Source organism: Sinocyclocheilus anshuiensis, unplaced genomic scaffold (assembly GCF_001515605.1).
Source record: "Sinocyclocheilus anshuiensis isolate Anshui unplaced genomic scaffold, SAMN03320099.WGS_v1.1 scaffold870, whole genome shotgun sequence".
NCBI classification, from domain to species: domain Eukaryota; kingdom Metazoa; phylum Chordata; class Actinopteri; order Cypriniformes; family Cyprinidae; genus Sinocyclocheilus; species Sinocyclocheilus anshuiensis.
This window is the reverse complement of record NW_015540842.1, coordinates 1,630,127-1,635,521: the sequence shown is the minus strand read 5'-3', so window position 1 is coordinate 1,635,521 and position 5,395 is coordinate 1,630,127. Positions and strand designations below refer to the sequence as shown.

Here is a 5,395-nt window from a genome sequence, read left to right as displayed (position 1 = left end):
GGAGCGTATTCAATCAGGCTACCCCATTTATTAGTCATTTCTTGCTATTTATTTTCATTTAGCCCATGCCAGTAACAGTTCTCTTCTCCATTCCACCTCCAAACGTAATGGTGCAGGAAGTGATGTCATGATGTGTTAAGTTCAGGTTTGTTGCACGTGAGACAAAACTGAAACAATATGGACTCTTTAAGTCCCGTGGCTGCCATTTTTACAGGTGCTGAAACTTCATGTTTAATGTTTCTTTTAAATGAAACTTCTGTTGGTACGATTTTAACGTTCAAACCTGGGAAGTTTACCAAAGCAAAGTAGAGCTCATTTAGGAGCTAGGAGATAGCAGTGTTTGTGTTACAATTAGCATATATATATGTAGTTAGTATGTAATTACGTATATGTTAATATTATACTGTAATTAATTACGTTTGCATTTAAAAATTGTGTCATGTACACTTTATTGTAACTAACTAACCAAACAAGCAAACACATAAATAAATAAATGGTCTACTGGGGCGTCCTAGTTTACACTGCATAATCACAGCATTTTAAATATACTCAAATTCAGCAAATGTTTGGACATAATTTAACTCGCGCTTTAAAAAATAGCTTGCATGCCGTTTCCTCTATATATTATTTCTTCTATATATTTATTTCATAATTCATGCTTGTCAAGTAACTCAAAAACAGTTGGAACTAAATGTTTAAAATGAATTTAGTCAGTGTTCAAAATAGCACACATAATGAACAATGTGAAATGTTCCAGTCGGCTTGGCTTTCCTTCGTTTCGAGCTGAAAGCTTATTTCACCAAAACCAAATCCCTATAACCCTTACTTGAGAAACTTGAGAAGTCAAAACTGTCAAAGCTGAGCCTTATAAAATACGATTTATTTATTTAACGCTAGTAAGTAATATGGAGGTACTCACTTATTTAACCATTTGAACGGCAAAACCAGTTTGAGGTTGTATGGGGGCAAAGAGGTCTAAAAGTAGCCTATTCTGTTTTAACTTGCTTTTTGTTATTGGGTAATTTATATATTTATTTATTTGTCATTGCACCTGTCCTGTTATTTTGCATGCGAATTCCAGTCAGCCCTTGTCATGTAATGATGACATTAAATAGAGCGTTGAATGGTGTGTGAACCGCTAATCCCCTATTAAAAGAGCTTTGTTAAATAATGCAGGACAGTTTCCGGAAGTGTGATTATCGCCTCAATTATTTCACAAAGAAATTATATTTCACACTCAAATGAGCTCTGCCTTGCATTTAACAAAGAAGCTTCTTCTTTTTCTTCCATTACAGAGGCAGGCTGTTCCTTGGTGTAATCAGAATGTGAATTCATAGTTAGGCCAAGTCCACCATAGTGTGACAAGTGAATAAACTATAGTTTAACTTTTCTTATAAGTTTTTCAAAAGTTAAACGGATGCCTCTTTTGCTTCAGTGGTTTCACTTCACACTTGTAAGTGCTTCGTTTGTATTTCGAATATGCAATTTATTATTATTATTAAGAATAATAAGAAGAGTCTTGTAATTATTATATTAATTGTTGTCTTAGTTTGCACTACAACTAGCTACTTTAAGGACATGATTAAGGCTGTTTTTGAAATGGTTAAATCCTCATGTGTGCTCATGCTTTCCAAAACAGTTCAACACTGCTGGATACAACAGTTTATAGGCCTACTAACTAGAGAATGGCTGGCTTACCGGAAAGAGAATAGGGAAAGCGGATTCGAAACTATTCAAAAACGAGAAAGTGTTGAAAAATAAACATAGATTGTTCTGTCCCCTTTAATCGCAACTTTGACACACAGAGCAGCTTGTCGATAGTTTATATTACTTGGAAGTAGGACTTGATTATGGTCAAAGTCGTCTCTTCTTGAATGAAAAACTTGAAACACGTTTGAAAAGATTGCGCGATCAAAATGGTGACACGGAGAGGCCTTTCCATGTCATCAGCGTCGTTTAGACGACATTCAAGAATCCCCCTGATAATAAAAACACTTCAAAGGATCCTTGTTTCAATTGAGACCAAACTATCCCTCTCTCCTCTTATACACCAGCTCTCTGACACTAGACTACGCCACTGTTTGGCTGTTTCCCGCTGTATTTATTTGACTCTATATCCAACAAAGAAGTTGGAAAGCTAAACGCGCTAGTCACTCACACCCTTGAGCAAATCTGGTGCATAACACTGAGTTTAACGTTTTAAAGCAAGTTGAGAATGTAATGACACAAAGAAAGTTATGAGGCTGCTCATAATGGTAGATTTCTGCATTCGCTGGGCGACGACTCAGCGTGAAGATATAGTTATTGATTGAGCCATTTGTTGATTTAAAATGGTGCATTTGCTCGGATATGCAACGGTCACCATAAGTTGTTAGTTTAGGTTATTGTAAAACAATGAACATCGTTCTGTGCATCAAGTGAAAATTAAGACAAATATTTCCATTGGTCTCTGTCGATGTTTGTCAAACCAAGAAAATGAAAACAATGGAACTAATAAACGAACGGATAAATATCCATTTAAATTAAATTAAAGCGTATTTGGTTGTTCTTTTTCTTCGGAGGAAATATTACATTCTTTCTGACAAAACGGGATCTACAGCGCCGTCGTCCATATTATTTAAATTTGACTCGGCTTTTGCTATTGAATTCTTAACTCACCATGAAGATTCACCGTCGTGAAAAAAAATGTGTCTTTGTATAAAAAGCTCTTTGAAGTCTGTGTGAAAATATGCAACTCTTTCATCAATCGCTGCCCATGTAATTGGAGTGTAAAGCTGGAGTATATCTGTGTGTATAAGCGATACAAAGGGATATAAAACAAGTTATCGCTAAGGGATTCGCTAAGAGAATTAAAATTATTTTAAGTTGGCTGGTATTTAATATTATGTTTGAGTCATTTAGGATCGTGTATATTGTGATTATTTAGGTGTTTTCTATTAGATGATGCCTAATTTAAATATCGTATAACTTGAAAAAAAAGATATATATATATAATTGTTTTCCTACTAAAGCGTAATGTAGGAGGTCTTTTAGCTTTGCATCATACACGATTTATTCAAAGTACTGACAACTTACAAGGCATTTCGGTACACATTTTAAGGTCTCTTCTGATAATACTTTTTTTTTCATAAAAATGGATTGATGACAGTTTTACAAAATCACAAAATAACCACATTGATTAATGACTAATCATAAATTAACCTTCATATCAAATACAATAACACTGTTTCCATCAAATTGGCTTGGCTGGTGAAAGCACAAAAAGAGGAAAGAGTCTACGTCTTTATGAAATTCAAATCATCCAAATTATTAATTTTGTACAAAGTATAGTAGCAAACATTTAAAAATTGCTGAAAGACAAAACCTTACAAAATTACTGTTCACACATAGACATTAAAACGTTGTCATTTACAACTGTACAGGTTTAATAATTAAGCACTTTGGTTCAATAATACAAAACAAATAATTCTTTACCGATTAAAAAATAAATTAAAAATATATTTAAATCAAAGCGGAATTTACAAAATAATACAGTGACGCGTACGGTAAGTACACTATTTAGAAACATAGACACTCGGGACGTGTTTTATATCGATTGGTGGTTAGGCAGTGACAGTAGCTGTCAAAGGCCAGTGCATCCTTCAGTAAGGCAGTAAAAGTGAACAAGCCTACTCTTTGAACTGACTTCCACAGGCGTCAGCCTGCCACCATTCAGTCCAAAACGGACTGTCCAAATAAGATAAGATGTCAAAGTCATTTTAGTCACTTTGCCAAAAGAATATTACATTTTACTAGAAGGCGTCCCTCCGTTCAGGATTGCCGTACGTTGGCCCCTCTGTATGGCTCGGTGTGGATGAACCGCTGGGTGGGGTCTGAGGGCCACTGGCACCAGAGCTGTGACACACGTACCATTCGCTTAAATTGGCCGGCTGGGACGATGATGAGAGAGGCGCGGAGAGCGCAGAGGGAGCTGGCTCCCTTCCCAAGTCCAATGAAGGAGAAACAAGAGATGGAGTCGATGATTCGTAACCCGAACTCGGAGGTGGGGACTTGCAGTGCACCTTCATGTGTTTTCTCAAAGAGCTGGGATGAGTGTACGATTTGTCACAACCTCTGACTTTGCAGTTGTACGGCTTATCGCTAGTGTGTACGTGGGAATGCTTTTTCCGGTCACTGCTGTTGGCGAACCGTCTGTCACAGCCGTCAAACTCGCATTTGAAAGGCTTTTCACCTAAAACAACAAAACAGTTGTGACAATGGTCAAATACAGGTAAAGCACATTATTGCACATTGAGCACATAAGCAAATATCATTTGCATCAGTCGAACGCATGTCAAACTGTACAGGGTAAATCAGGTCACATGAGCCCCATGATATCGTGATTATCTTTTTACTCCTCTGTCTGCTCTCATGGCAGGCCCCTTGTGTCTGGGACTCTCAGACAGCAATGATTTCTTTTCACAATTACAGATCATTGGGCATCCGTTCTTTAAAGCGTTTGCCCTCGTAGTAGTTTCATTTACCTTTGGAATGTAGGGCAGAAAGATCTCATAAAATGCATCTGATCCACCATCTAAACTGCTATTAGGCCTGTCCCTCTGTAACCATAATAGCTGCTGGAGAAGGCAGCCAGGCAATATAAATGTTTGAATTAATTACATTTAATCACATCACGCTTATTTCCGAAGGACATAAGCTCCAGGAGTTTATAAGACTACGCAATTACTGCTGTCTAATTACAGTTGCTTGCTGAATATCAATTTGACCTTCAGCTGTTGGGCCGAGAAAGCCAATAAAGAATATTAGTGTACTACAAGAAAGCAGCAAGGAAGAGACCCTTGGGAAACCATATCCATAACATAGATTCAAATACTGGCGCCCAAGCAAGAAAATAGTGCGGCTGCACTCGGGAAGGTCGCACAGGAATAATACATAACGTTGGTTACACATCATAACTGAAAGAAACGGTTATCTTAGAACTAGTTTCTAGTGAAATGTTACACGTAGTAGCCTTACTTATTATGCAAAAAGAAAAAGAACAATCTCACTGGCGAACATCGACCTTCTCTACTAAACCTGAAATGCAAAAAAATATTCTCCCAGTTGCTTCTAGCTGTGAAGAGCCCACAAAGCAATAAAATCAATAAAAATAACTATACCAACCTAATGCATTTCATTAATATGTTGCATTTAGTAACATGTAAAGTTTATCCTGTGAAGTCACGTTTGATTTACTCTTTCAGAACTTGTTGCATGCGGTCAGTCTGCAAGTTTTGTCATCAGTCTATGCGTAGTTACTTACAGTTCAGAAATACATGGAGATAACTACAACATCATGTCCCTTGGTGCAATTAATGACAGTCGTTTTGGACAGTTTCTAGGGGGTGGGGGGGGG

The 5,395-nt window shown here is 37.1% G+C and overlaps 1 pseudogene; it reads right to left on the bottom strand.

The window, feature by feature from the left end:
• Nucleotides 1–3,542: 3,542 nt before the first annotated feature.
• Nucleotides 3,543–5,395, bottom strand: part of LOC107687518 (zinc finger protein ZIC 4-like) — a 3,830-nt pseudogene continuing 1,977 nt past the window's right edge.